The 24,471-nt window shown below is 51.0% G+C and overlaps 1 protein-coding gene across 7 annotated transcripts in view; it reads left to right on the top strand.

Moving 5' to 3' along the window:
* Positions 1-24,471, top strand: part of DCUN1D4 (defective in cullin neddylation 1 domain containing 4) — a 960,807-nt gene that overhangs the window by 347,295 nt on the left and 589,041 nt on the right. The window lies entirely within an intron of this gene.

Genomic DNA, 24,471 nt, shown 5'->3' with positions numbered 1-24,471 from the left:
ACTGGAACTTCTAGAGGAGTCAGAGAGAGAAGCGTTGTCTACAGATAATTTCTTCATTTCTAGCTCATGCCTGAGCTCCATTTCCCTTAGCCTGAGTTCTTGATTCAGTTCCTGGTGTCTTTGTTCAGCCTGAGTATTCCGTCTCTTGAATTCTAATTCAAGTTTCATTTTCTCTAGCTCACGATATTGAGAACTAAGTGTGGGACCTGGTAGAGGTCCGGTAGGTACAGCTGGCAGAGCAGACAGAGGCCTAGGGGGGACAGTCACAGCAGCCTCACCCTCCTCTTCTGACTCTTCCTCAAGATTATCAACATTTTGATCAACATCAATCTCTATACTGTTATCTACAGTTTCTGGCATGGTAGGTTCCTCTGAACCATCATCCACACTTTGGTTAGCTAACAACCTTTCTATCAATTCCATTTTCTTGCCTTTAGTCCGGAGATTCTTATGCTTACAGAGAACTCTTAAACAATCAGCAGTTTTTGTAGCAAGGGACTCTTGGCTATAATTTTCCATAGTTGACATGTTAGAAAGATTACTTTTTCAGTGCTAAGCTTTGTGGTTAGTTGCACTAAGGTCTCTTAAAGCACTCTAAAATGTATACTCCCACCGCTGTACACCAGTGTCAGGCAGAAACCTGTGCAGTTCCCTTGGGGACCACTGCAAAAGATTTAGGACTACAGGTGTTGGCAGTAAACCCACTTGGTAGCAGTCTGCACCACCCAGATTTACCTGGTAGCTGTGGCTGAGCATTCAGACTTCCCTCAAGAAGAGTTGGGCAGTATGCAAAGTATACACAATAGGCACAATAGGCACTCAGATACAATAGCACAAGCAAACACTGACCAGAGCTTTGGTATCAAGGTATATAATTATTTATTTAAAAACACACTTATTGAAACACTCCAGCACTATTTTGGTAAATCACTCTAAACACAGTTACTATTATTATATGTATACATCCCTTATTCCTTATCAGACAAGTCTTAGTTAACACCACTTATTTCCAGACAGAGGTGAGCGCTGAACTATAGATGCCACTCCAATAAGTTAACGAAAAAAAGGGAGGGGAAAAAAGCAGAATGTAGGAAAATACACCACACTAATACTTAGGAACTCTTAAGCAAGGCAGGAAAGTCAAAGGTTACTTGTGAACCAAGGTCCATAGCCCGGGCCCACTTTTGGAGAGAGCAGGGCACAAATGCACACAAGTTCACACAATGACAACAGGCTTAAAACGTCTTGCAGGGAGTTCAGAAAGGTTTTAGTTAGGTTTCAGAAAAGTTTAGCCAGGGTGTCCCAGGCTAACCTAGGGTCGAAAGCCGGGGGCTAAATCTACCCCGTACAGTCGGTTGCAAGGGAAGCCAGGCGGAACACAGTACCTTATGTGGAAAGGATCCTCCAGCGGGGGCAGTTGTTCCTGGTAGCGGGTGTAAGTCGCGGCGTCGTCCAGAGGAAGAGAAGATCTCGACGTGGAGGAAAGATGAAGGTCGTTGCACTGCCAGGGAAGAAACCAGCCGCGGAGTGTTCCGGTTAAAGGTACTACCCTTTGATTCGCGGTAGTGGTAAAACGTGGTGTCCCGGTTCCCGGGGTGCTTGGCACAGGCAAGGAGGCCACGAGATACTCCAGGAAGCGAAAAAGGAAGCAGACTGGTTATCCCCACCAGTCGAAGGAAGAAGACTCTCCGGGCTGGAGATCTCCTCTGTCGTTGGGAAAAGTGGTGAGACGGTTCAGCAGGGCTCCACCGTTATTGTCGTCGTAGCAGGACGGCTCAGCTTCTCCCTCGTCGGATTCTTAGGTCCTGTGGCGACTTCTGAAGTTCCAGTCCCCAAAGCCCTGCTTTTATGCAGAAAACCCCCATTCACTCAGCTTAGCTGTCACTCAAACATGCTAAGTGGTGAGCCGGCCGGCTCACCACTTGGGCCAATCAGGACGGAGTGCGACTTGGGTTGCCTAGGCAACTCAGTCCAGGGTGCCAAAATCCCCCTCCACCCCTCCTAAGTACCCCAGACAGAGTGGAACCACTTTGGAGGGCTTTTGTGGAGAAGCCCGCCAAAAAGCGGAACAAAGAGCTCAACTTGGGTTGGAGTCACAGAAGCGAACACAAACGCCATTTTAGAACAGAGTTCTGGCTAAAAATACCAACCGGAAAAATTAATATTAAATAAATACACCGGCGGTATGTTCGAGGCTATAGGAATTAAATAATTAAGTTTGGTAGCCTCAAACAATGGGAAATCCCATAGGGATATATTTGCTGTCGAATATAAAAAGTAGTATCCACTGCCAGCAGCCAAAACTCGATCAGGGGGGACGGAGACGTGCCCCCTCGACTAACAGACCCCGGGGCAATCGAATTGCCCCGGCCAGTACGTCCACAATATGATGGTTTGTATTGGTTCTGTTCAGAATTTGAGACTGGTAAAGTCAATGGTGACTTTACATGCCCTGGGAGACAGTAGTCAGTCCCAGGGTATGGAGTCTATACTGGGGGGTCACTATGACACCCCTGTGTTACTGCACTGAGGGTGCTGTGTAACACACATCACAAAAACACATGAAGCCCTATGGAGGAAAAGACCCCTGGCTCATTAAACACATCTAGAGTGAAAGAGACACACTCGAATCATGTCCAAGAGTGAGGGTAAAAGAGTCTCACTCTTGGCAGGAGAAAAAAAGAAACCCCAAAAAATCCAGCAAAGCTGCTGGGGGACTCACTAGGTTAGGAAATTCAGCTTAAACAGAGAAGTCTCCCTAACAAGAACATTATGAACGGCCCTTCCTGTGACCCACAGCCGCAGGTGCGATAGTGCCCACTGTCCCAACTTCATGGATACCATGCTGAAAACGGGAGTATGTGCACGTGCGTCTCCCCAAGGATGGTGAGGGCCGTGCCCCAATAAAGCAGAAACATTCCTTCTTCCCTTTCCATTTTCTTCTTTCCAGCACTCCGTCAAGTTCCACACGCATCCACCAATGACATTGAAGAGCTCTCCATGTAACAGTATCAGTTCCCCTCCCCTCCTGCTTTATATGGAGGGGGAGAGGGCCAAGAGGCGAAGCCAAGCAGAGAAGGCCGTCAGGAAAGGCCTCCGGTGCTCTTTGCAGCTCTTCGCTGCTCGTCTGTCTGCCCCAAACCTATGCCGCATTCGGAAGTTAAGAAGCACAGCCACTGCGATCTACGTACTAATCCATGCACTACCGTAAGGTGCTTTAGACTACGTGCCCGTACTCTGCAAGCCACCTTCATATCACAGCCCATCCGCACAAGAACCCGTAATACAAGGCTATGCTCACGTACCGTGCAACCCGCTCTATTTGCCAATAAGGCCAGACTCCCCCGCCCAACTTCCAAGCCCACAGCCACTACAAGGACTGCCAATATAGCGGCCAATGAAGTATTTGACCCCACTTACAAGTGTACTGCCTCCATACTGAATATGACTCTACAGCTGTCCGCCACCACTGAAAATGAGCCCCCAGTGTAAAATCTGTGATATGCAATTCTTCTACCACTATTTTGAATGCTAGTATGCCAAATGCTATTTCACATGTGCCCACCACCACTGACAATTAACCCCCCAGTGTAAAATCTGTGGTGCGCAACTCCCACAGCACTACCACGGCGTCCACCTCACCCCCCCACGAACCCCACCACAGACACCTCTGAACCCCATTTGAAATGCGTCATGATTAACGCTAGCGCCATCAATGCCCGTGCTCTAGACATCCATGACCTCCAAACCACCCATGACCTCGACTTGCTCATGATCTCAGAAACCTGGTTACATGAGTCCTCCGGCCCTGCACTCTCCCTCGCCCTACCCCCTGGCTATTCTATCACCAGGCAAGATCGCCTCTCTAAAGTTGGAGGTGTAGCAATTATTGCCAGAGATTGCCTCTCTATCAGAAAGGTAGAGAAATCCCTGCACAACAGCAGCGACTACCTCCAAGTCAAAATAACCCTCTCTCCCCACTGCACCATTACTGTGCATACTATCTACCGCCCACCAGGAGACCTTCAAGCTTCTCTCATTCACCTCCTCTCTGACAACCTCAAAAAACAGTCTAAAGCCATTCTCCTTGGGGATGTCAACCTAGGTCTCCAGGATAGTAAGGACATAGCAGCCAAATCCCTCGACTCAGTCCTCAAGGCTTTGGGCCACAAGAACACCATCTTTAGCCCAACTCACACCCAGGGCAGAACTCTGGACTGGATCGCACAGCATAACTGCCCACTCATCACCAGAAACACTCCCACCCCATGGTCTGACCACCATATCATTACCTTTAGCATCCTCACCACTAGCTCCCCTGCTATCCCCCACCCCAAACCTTCCCACCCTACCTCGCCAGAAGCTCCCGCCATCTCACAAAGGAAAGGCTACTGCCCTTCCTCTAAGGCGCAGCTTTCAGACCACCTTTCTCCTCAGACCCAGAAACACTTGCACCAGCATATGATGCTGCCATCAAAGCAGCTATCAACTCCATTGCCCCTCTCAAACCCTGCAAATCCAAACCCATTACCCACTCCAACTCATGATTCACCCCGGACCTCCTTACTTTCCGTAATGAGACAAAGGCTGCACTCGCACAGTGGCAAACGTCCCACACTGACAAAGATAAGATGATCTTTAAAGCTCAATCCATCAAATACAAAAAGGCAATCACCCAAGCAAAGGCCAAATCTTTTGAATCCAGAATCTCGGAAGCTCAATCTAGCACAAAATAAATCTTCGCCATTTTTAGGGAGCTTGAGACACCCACTCCCGCCCCCCAGAACTTCACTAAAGACAAAACCTGGTGTGATGACATACAAAACGCCATGCAAACCAAATTGAGCCTCCTCAAAAATAAAATACGAGCCAACAAACAAGCCCTACCGAATAAACACATCCCTGTCCCACCACCTGCCCCGGACCCCCCAACCTTTCTCCTTCAAACCCATTCAGGAAAAAGACATCATCAACATAATGAGGAACATCAAACCCTCAAACTGCAAAGGGGATGCATGCCCAGCCCCCATTATCAAAGACTGCACAGAAGCGCTAGCTCCCTTCCTGACAGCCTTCGTTAATGCCTCCTTTACCACAGGAAAAGATCCCACCTCCCTCAAGGAAACTTGGGTCCACCCTCTCTTAAAAAAACCAACTCTCGACCCCACCTCCCCAAACAACTACAGACCTATCGCCACTGTCCCATTCCTCAAAATACTGGACAAAGCAGCCTACCTGCAGGTTCAGCACTTCATTGAAGAAAATAAACTCCTTGGACTCTGCCAATCTGGTTTCCGCCCCAGACACGGGACTGAAACCGCCCTTCTTGACCTGAAAAACCATATGGACGACGCCAGAGACATGGGTAAACCAGCACTTCTCCTACTCCTTGACTTATCCGCGGCCTTCGACCTCGTAGATCATGACGTCCTATGCCACCACCTTTCCTCCACTGCCAAATTCTCCCCAGAGGCCACAGCATGGATCACTTCCTTCTTACAAGACAGAACCATGCAAGTATTAACCGACCTATCCTCCGCATCCCCAACCATCCTACTCTGTGGTGTGCCCCAAGGCTCCTGCCTCTCCCCCACCCTCTACAACATTTTCAAACAACCCATCTTCCTCATACTCGACGCTATGGGCATCTCCTACATCAACTACGCCGACGATACACAGCTCCTCCTCACCCTCACTGGTAACTATGACACCGACTCCCTGACCCTCAACACCATGCAAGCCTGGATGGCAGACAATGGACTATGCCTCAACTCCGACAAGACTGAACTCCTCCTGGTAGGTTCCCCCGACATGCTAAAAAACCTAGACTCGCAGTTCAGCCACTTCACTATCAACACCATTAAAATTCCTGTCTCAGATTCTGTCAAAACACTTGGTGTCTACCTGGATTCCAGCCTATCCATGGACAGACAAGTCAATGCAATAGCCTCCACAGCTGCATATGCTAAACTTAGCAACGCAGTCAGACTCTTTCTCTCCAAAGAGAACTGCACCAAAATAGCCAGAGCCATCACCGGCTCTAGGCTAGACTACTGCAATGTACTCTTTCTAGGAACCTCCAATAAAAACCTAAAGAGACTACAATTCATACAAAACAATGCTCTCCGGGCGGCCCAAGGCATTGCCAAAAGAGAACACATTTCGGAGGCCAGGAAACTAGTCCACTGGCTCCCAATAAAGGAAAGGATCGTCTTTAAAACTCTGACACTGACCCACAAGTGCATTCACCTCACTGCTCCCGCCTACCTCTCAAAAAGAATCCACCCCGTCTACACTACCAGGCCAACTAGATCACCATATACCAACATGCTCTCTGTGCCACTAGTAAAAAAAAGCCAGAGCGGGCGGATCCAGTTTCTCCTATCTAGCACCCCTTCACTGGAATGCCCTACCTACCACGATCCGAGGTAAGGCCTCCCTCACCACTTTCTGCAAAGCTATGAAAACCTGTCATGATGCCTACCTCTAAGGAGCCAGGCCGGGCCCAGCAACCCCAGAGGCAGACATCATTTTCCCCAGGGAAGTCTCAGCGGGCCCAAGTCGGGGCCCTTTGGACTCAGTCCTGGCGCCTTAGGCGCCAGGCTCATAGCAGACCCCAGTCCTGGCGCCTTAGGCGCCAGGCTCATAGAAGAGGATATGTGTTTAAGTGCTTGGGTGCACACTTACCTGATGCAGACCTTGCTGCTTCATCCAGGCCCTCTTGAGGCCTGAATGGGACTACTTAACCTGTAGGACTACTTCACCACCCGGGTGTGGTCGGGGAAGGATACATACCTGATTGGTGGAAGGATACATACCAGGAACTTCTTCCAAGGCTATTTAAACCCCACCCGAACAGCCACACATGCTTCGCGTTGTTCTGCACCTAGCAGCTGAACGCTCACCATGTCAGCTCCTGCATCCTGACTTCAGCCACGCCTGCCAGCACCCTGGAACACCTGCAAGGGGAGAAAGGAAGAGAATAGGAGAAGAAAAGCCCTTACCTGCTAAATCTGCATCCCGGAGTCATTTCTCCAACGGCCCTGAAAAGGAAGACATCATTTTAAAGGCATTTCGTTTCGATCGCTGCAGCGCTGCATTTTACTCACCTTTGCAAGGCGATTCCATCTTCAGCAGTGATCTTCCGGATTCAGCTACGCCCCGGCGCCTAGAGGAAAAAAGACAAGAACAAAGGTGAGAGGGAGAAAAGGAATAAGGAAAGCTCAGTTTCCTTTTAAGTGTTACCTGTTGGATTATTCCCACTGCATTTCGGGTCCTGCCGCTTCCCGGCATCTCCGGACCCCGGCCCCTATGGGGAAAAAAGACAAAGACATTGAATGAGCGAATGCAAAGACATTACCTGAGCGCTCATCCAGAACTGTTTCACTTCGGGTCGGCGCCATATCTCCGGCACTCCGAACCCCGGCCCCTAAGGGGAAAAAGACATAAGCATTAGCGCTTGCTGCAATTAGACAACGAACATTATTATTAAGCTTGAACTTTTGAACAGAACTTTTACAGCGCCTTACCTGAACAGTCAAGCTTACCTGAACTCCCATCAATCCTCAATCCAGTGAAGTAACTGGGTTTCAACGCGCCCCTGCATCAGAAGCAGGATGGAGAGCTCATCCTTCCAAACCCTAAGGTGAGGCTTCACGGGGAATCGTGGAGGAGGTATCGTGGAGGGTTGGAAGGGAGTGGGAGGCTTAAGCATTGTTCCACAGTTGGTAATACTCCCTTTTCACGCACAGGAGTGTATCCAACGAGCCAGGGAAGCCAGAATAGAGGGGCCCTTCCTGTCCATCTTCAGAGTTCTGCGCCTTCGACGCCGCGCCTCCGTGGGAACCAGGTGAGCGTTACAGAACGCGAAGCCTTACCACAATTTCCCACCTGGGCGCTATGGAGACTTCCGAGACAGATCAGCTGGCCCATCTTTTAGGGGAATTACGGGCAGAAGTGCACTCAGCCCGCCAGGAGACTAATGCTCTCAGAAGGGAACTAATCCTATCCAAGGAAAGAACTGATGATCTGGCCAAAAGGTTATTGCAGGGCCAGGCAGAGCACACTCCTTTACCTGTTTCCGGAGATATTTCTACAACAATGGGTTCGAATAACCCGGTACAAATCAATCTACCTGGACACATGCCTTTGGCCCCGCCGGAACGTTTTGCGGGGGATCCCAAGAAATATGCCGTTTTTATGAACCAATGCCGTTTACACTTTTTATGCAGGCCCGGGGCCTTCCCCAACGACCAGACAAAAGTAGCCTTTGTACTATCTTACCTCAGTGGCTGTGCTGCCGATTGGTCTATTCCATTGGTAAATCAGGATGATCCCATTCTCCGGGATTTCCATGGCTTCCAGGCCAGCATGGAAAGATTGTTCGCTCGACACTCGCAGGGACAGGCCCTTGACAACGAACTGCTATCCTTACGACAAGGTAATCAGGATCTTTTGTCCTATATCGCCACCTTTAATAGACTAGTTGTGGAAACCGGAGGGCCTGAAAATAAAAGGATCACATTGTTTCATCGAGGCCTGCGCGGAGAGCTTAAAGATGTTATAGCTCAAATAGTAGATCCACCCCAGGCCTGCGCAGACTACATAGACTTAGTGGTTCAACTTGATCACAGACTTCAAAATAGAAAAGCAGATCGGCTCAAGTATGAAACCAGAGTACCTATCAAGACCCACGTTAACTCCAAGAGTACTGACGTTTCCGAACCTATGCAAATTGGCAGTGTTAAAGGACCATTAACGCAGAAGGAACGAGAGAGAAGGCGACAAATGCAACTTTGTCTGTATTGCGGAACTTCCGGTCACTTTCTTCAAAGTTGTCCAGTTAAACCACCCAAGAAGGTGGTTGGAGCCACTGATAACGAGTTATTGACACCTGGTTCGGGAAACGACCTAGCCCGACAAGCGTAGGGGTCCGCTTGCCGAGCTTGAAAACAAATTCTTTGACCTCGCATTTTGTCATGCCAATGGTGCTTGTGAACCCAAAACAGCCTCAGCAGTTGCATGCTATAAAAGCATACATAGACAGTGGAGCTATTGGAAATTACATAGACTGTGAATTGGCTTCCAGGATTAAGCTTCCTCTCCGCCCGAAAGTAACCCAAGATGTAATTACTACAGTTGATGGAACCGAAATAGCCTCAGGGCCTGTAACGCATTCCACAGTTGAAATCACTCTGGTGGGTCAGGACGGACCTCGGGAAGCAATCGTGTTTGATGTGATCAAGGCCCCACAATTTCAAGTACTTCTTGGAATCCCTTGGTTAGAAACACATAATCCGAGAATAGACTGGAGAGCAAAGAAGATAACTTTTCCTGATTGTGAACCAACCTGTTACCCAAGGAATCCAGCTATGGGTCTAGCCTCTGTAACTTCCACCCCTGTACAGCTACCATCTGAATACCAAGAATTCCAAGACGTTTTTCAGAAAGAGCAGGCTAACACCTTACCTCCCCATCGATCTTACGATTGCCAAATCGACTTGGTACCCAATGCACAACTACCTTGTAGTAGGATTTATGCTCTTACTGAACCTGAGAACCTGCATTTGCGCCAGTATTTGGATCAATACCTGGCCAATGGTTTCATTCGCCCATCAAAGTCACCAGTCTCTTCCGCTTTGTTCTTCGTACCTAAAAAGGAAGGAGACCTTAGGGCCTGTATTGACTACCGCGCCCTAAATCAGATAACGATTAAGAATCGTTACCCTTTGCCCCTGATACCTGAGCTTATCGACCAAGTAAAAGATGCTCGTGTGTACACCAAGCTAGATCTCCGAGGAGCTTACCACCTGGTACGTATAAAAGAGGGCGACGAGTGGAAGACTGCATTCCGCACCAAATTTGGGCTCTTCGAATATCAAGTAATGCCCTTCGGTTTGTGCAACGCACCTGCCGCCTTTCAGTACTTCATGAATGATGTTCTTCGGGAACTTATCTATGTTTGTGTCATCGTTTATATTGACGACATCCTGGTGTATTCCTCCTCAGAATCTGATCACAGAAACCATGTTAGGGCAGTTCTTGAGAAATTGCGCCAGCACAAATTATTTGCCAAGCTCGAAAAATGCGTTTTTCATACCACAGAAGTGGAGTTTCTCGGATTCATCCTGACACCTCAAGGAATTCGAATGGACTCGCGGAAAGTGGACGCCATTCTCAAATGGCCATCTCCTAGCTCTGTGAAGGGAGTGCAAAGCATGCTTGGCTTTGCCAATTTCTATCGAAGGTTCATCCCGGAATTTTCTCAAACTGTTCAACCCATCACAGCTCTCCTAAAGAAAAACAAACGCTTTGAATGGACTCTTGAGGCTGAACAAGCCTTTCAGGACCTGAAAACCAAATTCACCTCTGCACCTGTATTGAAGCACCCGCACCCAGATCTCCCTTACATCGTGGAAACCGATGCATCCAGTTCGGCCATGGGAGCTGTCCTGTCGCAAAGAGACCCAGAAACTAACCAACTACACCCTGTAGCCTTTTGGTCCAGAAAATTCTCTCCACCTGAACTCAATTACGCAATTACCGACAAAGAACTACTGGCTATTAAATCAGCTTTCAAGGCTTGGCGTCACTATCTTCTCGGTGCAAGACACACCATCACCGTAATTACGGACCACAGAAATTTGCAGTATTTAAAGACGGCCAAAGCTCAATCTTCGCGACAACTCCGATGGGCTTTATTCTTTGCGGAATTTGATTTTGTAATTACCTATCGCCCTGGCTGCAAGAATGGTAAGGCAGATGCCTTATCCCGGATAGGCATGGAAGAACCCAATTCGAGTTTAGAACCTGTGCCAATCATACCGGAACAAAGAATTCTGGGCTTGACTTCATTGCAAACCATTGAGGACATCCAAGCTCAAGTAAAACAGCTTTTTGACTCTTCTGCCTTACTGGAATGGAGTCAAAAGGGTCCTCACTACACCGTTAAGGATGATTTACCCTACTTCCAAGAGCGGTTATTTCTGCCAAGTAAAGAATTGCAGGAACTTGTCATTACCCGTCATCATGAATCATTAATGGAAGGACACCCCGGTATCGCGAAAACAGAAGAAAAGATCAAACGCCACTTCTGGTGGCCTTCTTGGAGAAAAGACATAAAGTCATTTGTGTTGTCTTGCGGAATCTGTGCCCAAAATAAGAGTCAAAAGAAAAGGCCTGCCGGCCTACTTCAACCTTTGGACATTCCACCAGCACCTTGGCACACCTTGTCAATGGACTTTATAACTGACCTGCCTCCTTGTGGTGGTTACAACACGATTCTCGTAATAGTGGATCTATTCTCCAAAATGGCCCATTTTATCCCTTTAAAAGGATTGCCGTCAGCTTCCACCTTGGCCAAGGAATTTATGGAAAATATAGTGCGGTTACATGGTTTCCCTTCCATATTAGTCTCAGACCGTGGAAGTCAATCTATCTCCCACTTTTGGAAGAAATGTTGCCAACTAGCACAAATAGACGTGCGGTTATCCACCAGCCACCACCCCCAGACCGACGGACAAACCGAGAGAACCAATCAGACTCTCGAGCAATATCTGCGGTGCATGTTACACCAATCCGAGTTGAATTGGAAGGACATCCTTTGGATTGCAGAATATGCATACAACAATTCAGTGCATTCTGGAACCGGACAGACTCCTTTTTATACCCTGTATGGTCACCATCCTCGGACCTCTGACCTAGATCCACCTCTGACCCTGGAGATGCCTGCAGTAAATCCCCTACATTCCACAATAACCCAAGCCTTCAAAGAAGCTACAACCCACTTACAGCAAGCCAAGAAAAAGTATAAAGAAAACGCTGATTTGCACCGAAGTAAAACTCCTCCTTACCAAGTAGGAGATCAGGTATGGCTAGCAACTAAACATCTACCCCTCAAGGGTCAGCGAACTTTTAATCCCAGATTCATTGGGCCTTACCCCATCAAAGCTATTATCAACCCAGTGGCCTTTAAACTCGATTTACCATCCAACATGCGGATTCATCCTGTTTTTCACGCATCTCTTCTAAAACCAGTACAACCTGGAACCAGACTGTCTGAGCCCCCAGGCCCTGTCCAAATTGATGGAGAATTAGAATTCGAAGTGAAAGACATTTTAGATTCCAAGATAGTTAAGTCGAAACTCTTCTATCTTGTTGATTGGAAAGGATATGGACCTCAGGAAAGATCTTGGGAACCCAGTAACTATGTTCACGCACCACGATTAATTCAAAGATTCCATCGAAGATTCCCGCACAAACCAAAACCCCCGGAGGAAAAGACCTTGGGAGGGGCCTTGAGGGGGGGTACTGTCATGATGCCTACCTCTAAGGAGCCAGGCCGGGCCCAGCAACCCCAGAGGCAAACATCATTTTCCCCAGGGAAGTCTCAGCGGGCCCAAGTCGGGGCCCTTTGGACTCAGTCCTGGCGCCTTAGGCGCCAGGCTCATAGCGGACCCCAGTCCTGGCGCCTTAGGCGCCAGGCTCATAGAAGAGGATATGTGTTTAAGTGCTTGGGTGCACACTTACCTGATGCAGACCTTGCTGCTTCATCCAGGCCCTCTTGAGGCCTGAATGGGACTACTTAACCTGTAGGACTACTTCACCACCCGGGTGTGGTCGGGGAAGGATACATACCTGAATGGTGGAAGGATACATACCAGGAACTTCTTCCAAGGCTATTTAAACCCCACCCGAACAGCCACACATGCTTCGCGTTGTTCTGCACCTAGCAGCTAGACGCTCACCATGTCAGCTCCTGCATCCTGACTTCAGCCACGCCTGCCAGCACCCTGGAACACCTGCAAGGGGAGAAAGGAAGAGAATAGGAGAAGAAAAGCCCTTACCTGCTAAATCTGCATCCCGGAGTCATTTCTCCAACAGCCCTGAAAAGGAAGACATCATTTTAAAGGTATTTCGTTTCGATCGCTGCAGCGCTGCATTTTACTCACCTTTGCAAGGCGATTCCATCTTCAGCAGCGATCTTCCGGATTCAGCTACGCCCCGGCGCCTAGAGGAAAAAAGACAAGAACAAAGGTGAGAGGGAGAAAAGGAATAAGGAAAGCTCAGTTTCCTTTTAAGTCTTACCTGTTGGATTATTCCCACTGCATTTCGGGTCCTGCCGCTTCCTGGCATCTCCGGACCCCGGCCCCTATGGGGAAAAAAGACAAAGACATTGAATGAGCGAATGCAAAGACATTACCTGAGCGCTCATCCAGAACTGTTTCACTTCGGGTCGGCGCCATATCTCCGGCACTCCGAACCCCGGCCCCTAAGGGGAAAAAGACATAAGCATTAGCGCTTGCTGCAATTAGACAACGAACATTATTATTCAGCTTGAACTTTTGAACAGAACTTTTACAGCGCCTTACCTGAACAGTCAAGCTTACCTGAACTCCCATCAATCCTCAATCCAGTGAAGTAACTGGGTTTCAACGCGCCCCTGCATCAGAAGCAGGATGGAGAGCTCATCCTTCCAAACCCTAAGGTGAGGCTTCACGGGGAATCGTGGAGGAGGTATCGTGGAGGGTTGGAAGGGAGTGGGAGGCTTGAGCATTGTTCCACAGTTGGTAATACTCCCTTTTCACGCACAGGAGGGTATCCAACGAGCCAGGGAAGCCAGAATAGAGGGGCCCTTCCTGTCCATCTTCAGAGTTCTGCGCCTTCGACGCCGCGCCTCCGTGGGAACCAGGTGAGCGTTACAAAACCATCCTCTTCACATAAGCCCCCGCACATTAGCATGAATACTCACACATGACCCAATGCATAAGTTGTAACACGACCAAGTGCAATGTCTGTAACTACAGCATGATGTTCTGTAATATCCATTATGTATCAACAACCGGTACCATGCCTGTACCTGTGTAACTAAGTTCTTGCAAGTAACAGTGCCTCAATGCCCTTGGGCTGCTTGCGCGCTATATAAATATAAATAAAGTTCTGTACAACAGTCCTCTGCGTACGCACCACGCCCAGAAATGTTATTGCGCAATCCCTCTGCCTCCACTGCCCAATTTCCATGACCGCCATCCTGAAAATCCCTGGATGTGGCTTTCAGACGGCGTGCAGGTGTGGGGGAATCAGTTGCAACCAGGTTAGGGGAGAGTTTGTTGTAAGGGGCGGCTCTGAAAATAGCCTTTTTTTGTATTTGTTTGTAGATGACTCCCAATGGCCGTCCGGACCTACAAGTGTCACCTCAGCTGTGGAATGTGTTACCGGTCCCGAGGCAATTTCGGTTCCATCAACTGTGGTGATGACATCTTTGCTGGTTTTAGGACGCAGAGGGAGGTTAATCCTGGAGACCAATTCACGATCCACGTAGTTTCCTATAGCCCCACTATCGATGTATGCCTTTATTGCATGCAACCGCTTAGGCTGTTCCGGATCTACGAGGACCATTGGCACAATGAAATGCAAGGTCTGAGAGTTCGTTTTCAAGCTCGGCAAGCGGACCCCTACGCTTGTCGGGCGGGGTCGTTTCCCGATACAGAGGTTTCATTGATTTTTTCAGCGGCTCCTACCACCTTCCTGGGCGGCCTTGCCGGGCAATCTCGTAGAAAGTGTCCAGAGGATCCACAATAAAGACATAAGTGCATCTGCTGTCTTCTTTCACGTTCCTTTTGAGTTAAAGGTCCTTTAACTCCTCCGATTTGCATTGGCTCGGAGGCTTCAGCTCCCTTGAGGTAAACGTGGGTCTTGACTAACACCCGGGTCTCAAACTTGGACCGATCTGCTTTTCTGTTTTGCAGTCTGTGATCCAATTGGACCACTAAGTCTATATATTCTGAGCATTCTTGGGGCGGATTTACAACTTGGGCCAGGACATCTTTAAGTTATCCGCGTAGACCTCAATAAAATAACGTGATTCTTTAATCCTCTAGCCACCCAGTTTCCACAATTAGTCTATTAAAGGTTGCAATGTAGGAAAGGAGGTCTTGATTGCCCTGTCGCAGAGATAGAAGTTGGTCATCTAGAGCCTGCCCCTGGGAGTGACGAGCAAATAACCTTTCCATGCTTGCTTGAAATCCTTGAAAATCACGAAGAATCGGGTCATCTTGAGTTACCAGTGGAACTGACCAATCGCAGCACTGCCGCTGAGATATGACAATACAAAGGCTACCTTGGTCTGGTCATTAGGGAAGGCCCCAGGTCTGCACAGGAAATGCAAACGACACTGATTCATGAATACGGCGAATCATTTGGGGCCCCCAGCAAAGCGTTCGGGTGGGGCCAGCGGCATGTTTCCTGGTAGATTAATCTGCACCGGGTTACTGGAAAGCACAGGAGCGGGGTTCCCTCCGGAACCGGATAAAGGAGTTTGTCCAGCTTGACCTTGCAAAAGCTGTCTAGCCAGGTCATCAGTCCTTTCCTTTGATGCAATCACTTCCCTCCTGAGAGCATTAGTCTCTTGACGAGCGGCGTGTACTTCAGCCCGTAATTCCCCCAGTAGTTGGGCCAACTGGTCAGTCTCAGAAGTTTCCATAGCGCCTGGGTGGGAATTTGTAGGAAGGCTTCGCGTTCTGTAACGCTCACCTGGCTCCCACGGAGGCGCTGGTCTGGTCTGGGTTGCTGTGGCCTCTTCAAGCGTGATGCGCAGAATTCGGACCACCGATTGAACAGGACCCCCAAATCTTGCTTGTCTGGCCCGTAGGAATATCCTTCTGCAGATGGAAAGGGGATTAACTGTCTGCTGAATAGTGTGCTTGCCCCCCCCCCTTTCCCCCTTTGTTCTCCTCTGACTTCCTCCAAAAACCCCCGTTTTAAGCTCACCTTATGGTTTGGAAGGATGAACTCTCCATCCTGCTTCTGGTGCAGGGGCGCGCGTTCGTCCAGTTACTTAACTGGTTTTCAGAATGGTGCTGGCAAATCCACTTGACTTTTCTGAGCGATACACCGTAAGTATGAAGATGCTAAAGTTCAAGTGTGAGCCTCCTTTTATGTTGTTTCTCCTAACCTGTTATCTGTCCTTTATTTCAGGTGCAGAACCAAGGCGATGCGTTGAGGGGTTAAATTGCCGGTGGTAAAATCAGGTGAGTTAGTGATGAGGGCGACCCCTCTAAATGTCTTTATAATTCCCCAGTAATGTCTTTTGTCCTTTCCCCATAGGGGCCGGGGTGGGGTACCTGCCAAAGATGCGGCGCCGACCCGAGATGTGGAATGGTTCACCAGGAAAAGCCGGTAATTAATATGGCTGAAAATTCGCCTTCCTCTTGTGTTCCCTTGCTCACCTTTTGTCTCTTCTTCTCTCCCCTAGGTGCAGAGATGTGGCGACTGGTGCTGAGAGCCGCGATGGAGTAGGGAGGCGTCTCGGGAACAGGTGAGTGAAGCGCAGCGCTGCAGCGAGCAACGCGGTGCTTTTAAATGGAAGTCCTCCTTCAGGAATGCTGGCGTGAAGATTCCGGATGCAGGTAAGAAGGTTGAATAAGTTCTTGGTTTTCACCTTTCTCTTCTCTTCTTTCCTTACAGGTTTTCCAGGTTCGAGGTGGGCGTGGCTGGAGTCCAGGTGCAGGAGCTGACATGGTGAGCGTTCAGCTGCTGGGATGCAGAACAAAGCGAAGCACGTGTGGCTGTCCGGGCGTGGCTTAAATAGCCTTGGAAGAAGTTCCAGGTGAGTATTCTTCCACAGTCCCACGCAAGTAACAAAATAGTTCCCTCAGAAAAATAGTCCCTCCTAAGCCTCATTTGGCTTGGTTCTTCATGCAGCATGGTCTGCATCAGGTGAGTGTGCAGCATGGTCTGCTTCAGGTAAGTGCACCAAACCCGCCCCCTTATGAGCCTGGCGCCTATGGCGCCAGGACTGATGTCCAACATGAGCCTGGCGCCAACAGCGCCAGGACAGTCCAAAGAGCCCCTATAAAGGGCCGCTGGGCTTTTACCCGGGGGCGTGATGCCTGCTCCTGGGGGTGCTGGGCCTGGCCTGGTACTCCGGGGGTAGGCATCATGACAAATTCAGTATCAGTTTAGTTTCTGATCTATCTTTCTTAGTAGCAACCAATCACTGATCTCTGGGTCATACTGCCCCCAGCCAATGACTGCCCTCTACCTAAGACCCTCCCCTGGCAGCCATCCTCAGATTTTTACCGCACGTTCAAGTGTTGGGAGTCCTCGTGTGTTAGCTCTCGAGCTTTTACTGCGTTTTCACGCTTTTTCAGGAGATTTTTCTAATTTTTTCAGTTAATCGAGCCTCAAGCTCCACCGTTTCTACTTCCGATAACGGGGACCCGTTTCAGAATTCTTCTACGCCCCTCAAGGGTGAAGTTTTCGTCGAGTTGATCTGTGGCCTACCTCAACGGGCATGGCCCAGGACAAGGGAAGCTCGACGCCCGGATCCTAGCTGTTCAGGAGCTGCCCAGGATGCGGATTGCAAAATGTTTTCAAGAAGGACGAGCATTCGAGATGTCTCTACTGCCTTCATGAGGACAAGACGCACGTGGGGAAGGACTGTGCGTTCTGCAAGAACCTGTCGGAACGGACCAAGCAAGATGGTCGTTCCCGCCTCGCCGCCTAGCTGGATTAGGGCACAGTAGGTGAGAAGGCGAAGAAAAAGTCTGAGCGGTCTTCTAACTCCTGTGAGGGCGCCCCGGCGACGGGGGCCCAACAGAAGGCCAAGCACCGCAAGTCTGCGGGCACCAGGAGCGCCGAACGGTTGGGCTCCTCGGCTTCCAGGCAGGGCGCGACTTCCCCGGCACGATCAACCACAAGCCAGCGCTCTGGTTTGGGGAAGAGGAAGTCTGAGAACCCGGGTAAGCTTCTGGAGAGGCCCCGGTTGATCTCGAAGGGAGCCGAGGGGGAGCGAGGCAATGACCCTCCCCCAAAGCGAAGGCCCAGGACACACCTAAGGTGGTAAGGGCCTTGGACCACCCGGCAAAGGCCTCTATCGAGGTTGTCGCTGCGGCCGTGGGGAAGCCGGCAGAGGCTACGCCAGTGGAGGCGACCTCGGGGCCCAGAGTTTCCCTGCCTCCGCCGAGGGGAATCCTCTTTCCAGACCATCGTTAAGACCCCCTGTGAAGACCCCGGCGGAAAAAGAAGGGGGGGGCGCGGTGGCCATTACAGACTCGGATTCAGCCTCCGAGGAGGATCCGGTGGAAGCCGTGAAAGGCCTCAACGAGAGGTTCATAGGCCTCAACGAGAGGTTCGAGAAGGTTCGATCCCAGGGGATGGTTCCCGCTGATGTGATCGAAGATAGCAACGACGAGGGCCCAGTGGAGCAGCCATTCCCCGAGCCCCAGGATAGCTTGGCGGCCATTTTGTTGGCGATCCAATCCTTATGTACTGAGATAAGGACGAGGTTACCACGGACCCCGACGGAGGATCCAGAACCAGGCCCGTCGGAAAGCCCTCCGAACAAGCGGAGGAGAGTCCACCCCGCTCTGCCCTTCGTGCCCGCGAGGCCTGTGGACCCCTCATCCCCCTCGCCGGACCCTCGGGTGGATACGGCGACAGAGACGGACTACAACGGCGGCGATGACACAATGGACATCCCGTCATCACCCCCCCCTCGGGCCTCTCCGCCCGACGAAATTGGCTCTTTTCACGCCATGATAGCCAGGGCATCCGAGCTCTTCCAGCTCTGCCCTGAGGATCAGAAAAAGGAAGGTTTTCTTTACCAACGTCGAGAGGCCAAGAGAAAGATGGTCCTCGCGGTGCCGTTGCTCGACGACATCTGGGAGGAGGGGCTGGATATCCTCAAGAACCCTTCCACGACACCCGCCAAGAGGGACAGGTACGAGAAGAAGTACCGGGTCCCCGATGCCGCCCCCTTGTACCTCAGGGCCCAGCCCACGCCGGACTCTTTCGTCTCGGCAGCGGCCAAGAGGAAAGCAGCGGGTGCGGTGGCTTCAACTTCCACTTCCCCGCCGGACAGCGAGGGCAAGAAGTTGGACTCCATGGGACGACGAGTCATGTCGTCGGCGACGACGATTTAGGCAGCCAATGCCTTAGCGATTGTGGCCCGTTATGACAGGGAGCTTTGCTTCAAGATAGCTCCTCTGCTAGACTTCCTACCAGATGACAAGAGGGCGGAGGCCCTACAGATTCTGCAGCAAGGAGAGGTGGCGTCGGATCACGCCATAACGGTGGTAACGGACATTGCCGATAGCAGATTATGCCAACTGGGCAACAGGGTTTGCCTCCGACGACGAGGATGGCTCAAGGTGACGGACTATCGCCAGGACGTCCAGACCAGAGTAGTGGACATGCCGTTCGACGGCAACAACCTGTTTGGAAAGACGGTGGATGAGTCCCTCCAGGCCATCAAGGCAGACACGGAAACAGCCTGTGCCCTATGAGTCCTTCTGCAACGGCGGCCCTTTCGGAACTTTGGAGGCAGACAGGGAGCCTCCAAGGGATCCAGCGGCGGCTCTTCTACTTACCGCCAGGCGGCCCGCTCCTTGTACCAGGAGGCCTACAGAGGCCGCGGCAAGCAAGGAGGGTTTCGCCGCCGTCGGCAAGGAGGCCAAGGCGGCAAGGCCTCTTCCAAGCAGGACTGACCCGGCCGTAGCGCCGGGCCCCCACCGAAGCACCCCGGTGGGAGGCCAGCTGACGAAGTTCGTCAGCGTGTGGGAGTCCATCTCCACCGACCGTTGGGTGCTGGACACCCTGGCCCGCGGACACTCGCTGGAATTTCAAAAGAAGTGTCCTCGCATTCCTCCCGTGGCCAGGAAGAAGAATCACATCCCTCAACTGCTGTTGGAGGTAAGGGCGATGCTCAAGAAGGGTGCCATCGAGCTCGTCCCCAAGAGACTCCGGGGCTCCGGAGTATACTCAAGATACTTCCTCGTCAGAAAGAAGACAGGCGGTTGGCTCCCCATCCTGGACCTGCGTCGATTGAACAGGTACATCAAGGCACAGAAATTCAGGATGGTCACCCTCCAGCACGTGCTGGGACAGCTGGAGGAGGGCGACTTCCTATCGTCACTGGACCTGGAGGATGCTTACTTACACATCCCCATTCTAAAAGGACACAAAGTTCCTCATATTCGTAGTCAAGGGGCGTCCCTACCAATTCAGAGCCCTGCCGTTCGGATTAAAGTCGGCACTTAGGGTGTTCACCAAGTGCCTCACACCTGTGGCGGCGCGGCTGCGCCTGCAAGGGATCCACATCTACCCCTACCTTGACGACTGGCTAATCTGTGCAAGGTCAAGAGAACTCGCCATCAAACACACAGCGAGGACCGTCCGCCTGCTCACGGAGATGGGATTCGCCATCAACTACCCCAAATCCCATCTGGTCCCGTCGCAGGTGGCACTGTTTCTGGGAGCGAAGCTCAATGTAGTGAAGCAGCATCTCCGCCGGAAGAAAGAACGAGGGCCATTTTGGGCAAGGTGCAGCGCCTGTTAGCCACGGATGTGGCCAGAGTGAGGTCCATCAAGTCCCTCCTCGGGATGATGTCCTCATGCATCTACCTTGTGCCCTTTTGCAGACTTCGGATGCCTCCACTACAAGAGTTCCTCGACGCCTGCTGGATTCAAACGGCGGGCTGCTTCGAAGACAGGATCCCGCTCGACGAGGAGTTCCGTCGGGCGATTCTATGGTGGGGTGCACGGGCGCACCTCGCGGCAGGCATTGACTTTCAGGCCCCCGGTGTATCAGGAGACGGTAACGACGGACGCCTCCCTGGAGGGATGGGGGGCCCACACCGGAAATCTCCACGCAAGAGCCCTCGCTCCTGGAGAAGAGGTCTCTTCACATCAACATCTTGGAGTTACGAGCCGTGTTCTGGGCGCTCAAATCGTTCCTTCCGTCCCTCAAGAACAAAGTGGTGAGGATCGTCACCGACAACACCACCACGATGTTCTACATCCGGAAACAGGGAGGCACCAGATCCCCAGCCCTATCCAAGGAGGCCCAGGATCTGTGGCATTGGGCCGTCGCCCAGGGGATGTTTCTGGTTCCCTTCCACCTGGCAGGAATAAAAAACACCATCGCCGACTCGCTCAGCAGGGAGCTGCGTTCGTGCCAGGACCAGGTGGATCGGCTCTTTCAAGGGCGGGGCAAACCCCAGATCGACATGTTCGCGACGGCGATGAAGTCCAAGTGCCAGAGGTTCGCCAGCAGGTTCGCACAACCGAGGAGCATGGGCGATGCTTTCTCCTTCCCTTGGGACGGCCTGTTCCTGTAAGCGTTCCCTCCGTTGCCGTTGCTGCTCCGTCTCATCAACCAGCTCAAGAGGTCCAGGTGCAGGATGATCCTCGTCGCACCGGCGTGGCCGATACAGATCTGGTTCCCGGACCTTCTGGACTTGTCAGCGTCCCCACCTATCAAGCTGGCGACGGACATGGATCTTCTCTCCAGAGAAGGAGGCGCCATTCTCCATCACGACCCGAAGTCGCTGAACTTGCAGTCTTGGCTCCTGCAGCACTAGAGTTTGGAGTATACAATATCCCGGCTGACTGCAGAGAGGTTCTTGCACAAGCCAGGGCGTCCTCAACTCTCAGTGGAAGAGGTTCTCTGTCTGGTGCCGTGCACAGAAGATTAACCCTCTGTGGATTACGGCCCCTCAAGTATTGCCGTACCTACTGTGGCTGGCCAATGCTGGACTGGCTCACGCCACCATCAAGATACATCTGGCTGCCATTTCCCGATAGACCAGAACTACAGGACGGGCGTCCTTGTGGTCTCATCGCCTGGTGAAGGAATTTATGAAGGGACTATTCCGATCATTCCCGCCGGTGAAGGCCCCTGCCCCGGCATGGGAGCTCAACGTGATGCTGACCAGGCTCATGGGGGGCCCCATTCGAGCCTATGCATTCGGCGTCGTTGAAGTTCCTGTCGTGGAAGACAGCATTCCTTGTGGCCATCACCTCCGAACGACGAGTGGGAGAGATCCAGGCCCTATCTTGCAAGCCTCCATACTTGACTTTTCACGACACAAGGGTGGTGCTGAGGATGCACCCCTCCTTTATACCTACGGTGCCATCGGACTTCCACCTCAACGAGCCCTTGGTGTTACCAGTTTTCTTCCCGTCTCCTTCGTCTCCGGCCGAGAGGACTTTGCACTCGCTGGATGTGGCTAGAGCGCTGAAGTTCTACGTGGACCGCACAAAGAGTTTTCGGAAGACATCACAGCTGTTTGTGAACTTTGGACCTGTGAATCAAGGGAAGGCTCTCTCGAAGGATTCTATTTCCAGATGGCTCTCCGGCTGCATCATGCACTGTCACCGGTTGGCAAAGCGACTGCTGCCCGGCCGTCAGAGAGCCCATTCGACCAGAGTGATCGCTGCTACCACGGCGTTCCTGTCTGGTATGCCCCTGCTGGACATCTGCAGGGCTGCTACATGGAGGTCGACGCTGTTAGGCAGAAACCTGTGCAGTTCCCTTAGGGACCACTGCAAAAGATTTAGGACTACAGGTGGTTGGCAGTAAACCCAATTGGTAGCAGTCTGTACCACCCAGATTTACCTGGTAGCTGTGGCTGAGCAGTCAAACCCCTCTCAAGATGAGTTAGGCAGTATATACAGTATACACAATAGGTACAGAGATACAGTAGCACAAGCAAACACTGACAAGAGCTTTGGTGTAAAAGTATGTAATTATTTATTTAAAGACACACTTGTGACTTACACTAGCACAAAAAGGGGTAAGTAAATTCAAAACAGTCACTATTATATATATACAACCCTGATTACTTATTAGACAAGTCTTAATGAGAAACACCACTTATTTTCAGACAGACGTGAGCGCTTAACATAAGATGGCACTCTAATAAGTTATTAAAAAGGGAGGGAAAAAGGCAGAGTTATGAAAGCACACATATTTCAATACTTTTCAAAGAACCACAGTGAGGCAGGTTAGGCAAAGTCTACTGGAGAGCAAGGAAGTTCAAATACCAGGCCCACTCTTAGAGAGAGCAAGCGAAATGTGTCCAGGATCACACAGTGGGGTTATGCCCAAAGAGTCTTTGTAGAAAGTTCACAAAAGATTGAGATCAAGTCAGGAAAAGTTAGTTAACAGGCCCCAGGCTAGCCCAGGTTAGAAAGTCGAGGATTTACTGTCACCCCGAACGATCTGTCGCAAGGGAAGCCGGTGGGACACAGTACCTGAAAATGGGAAGAACGCTCCAGCAGGGGCAGTTGTTCCTGGCAGCGGGTGCAAGTCGGTTTTTCGTCCAGAGGAAGAGGAGATCTCGACGTGGAGGAAAGCTGGAGGTCGTTGCGCTGCCAGGGAAGAAACCAGCCGCTGAGTTTCCCGGTTACAAGGTACCACCCTTTTCTTCGAGGTAGTGGTAAACCATGGTATTCTGGTTGCCGGGGTGCTTGGCACGGGCAAGGCGGCCACGAGATGGTCCAGGAAGGCGAAAAGACGGGCAAACTGGTTATCCCCACCAGTCAAAGGAAGAAGACTCTCTGGGCTGGAGATCTCCTCTGTCGTCGGGAAAAGTGGTGAGACGGTTCAGCAGGGCTCCACCAGTGGTGTCGTCGTTGCAGGTCAGCTCGGCTTCTCCCTCCTCGGATTCTTTAGGTCCTGTGGCGACTTCTGAAGTTCCAGTCCCCAAAGCCCTGCTTTTATGCAGAAAACCCCCATTCATTCAGCCTAGCTGTCACTCAAACATGCTAAGTGGTGAGCCGGGAGGCTCACCACTTGGGTCAATCACACAAGAGTGCGACTTGAGTTGCCTCGGCAACTCAGTCCAGGGTGCCTAAATCCCCCCTCCCATACCCTTGTGGCACCACTTTTGGAGGCTTCTGTGGAGAAGCCCACCAAAAAGTGGAACAAAGGGCCCGACTTGGGTTAGAGTGACAGAAGCGAACACAAACGCCATTTTGGAACCAAGTTTTGGCAAAAAATATCAACCGGTGAATTAATATTAATTTAATAAACCGGCGGTATGTTCGAGGCTATTTTAAAAAGTGGTAGCCTCGAACAATGGGAGAATCCCATAGGAATATATTCGCAGTCGACCACTGCCACCAGCCAAAACTCGGTCGGGGGGACTGGACAGTGCCCCCTCGAACAGACCCCGGGGCAATCGAATTGCCCCGACCAGTACATCCACAATATGATGGTTTGTACTGGTTCTGTTCACAATTTGAGACTAGTAAAGCCAATGGTGACTTTACATGCCCTGGGAGACGGTAGTCAGTCCCAGGGTATGGAGTCTATGTTTGGGGGTCGCTACGACACCCCGGGGTTACGGCACAGAGGGTGCTGTGTAACCCACATATCAAAAACACATGAAACCCTATGGGGAAAAGGACCCCATAGCCCATAGAACACATACAAAGTCAAAGGAACACCTCAAATCATGTCTAAGAGTGGGAGGAAAAGAGTCTCACTCTTAGCAGGATAAAAAAATAAACCCCAAAAATCCAGCAAAGCTGTTGGGGGAGTCGCTAGGTTTGGGAAATTAGCCTTTGCAGAGAATTCTCCGTAACAGACGCACACCTTCACAAGATTCTACTGCGTCGATCGGGACTCCAGAGTCCAGGGTCGGCCAAGCAGTGCTGCGCAACCTGTACGCTTAAGGTGAGCCT

The sequence above is a fragment of the Ambystoma mexicanum genome, chromosome 6q (genome assembly GCF_040938575.1).
Source record: "Ambystoma mexicanum isolate Mex_15411 chromosome 6q, UKY_AmexF1_1, whole genome shotgun sequence".
NCBI classification, from domain to species: Eukaryota; Metazoa; Chordata; class Amphibia; order Caudata; family Ambystomatidae; genus Ambystoma; species Ambystoma mexicanum.
Note: the sequence above shows the minus strand (reverse complement) of the source record. Positions and strands in the feature narration are given on the sequence as shown.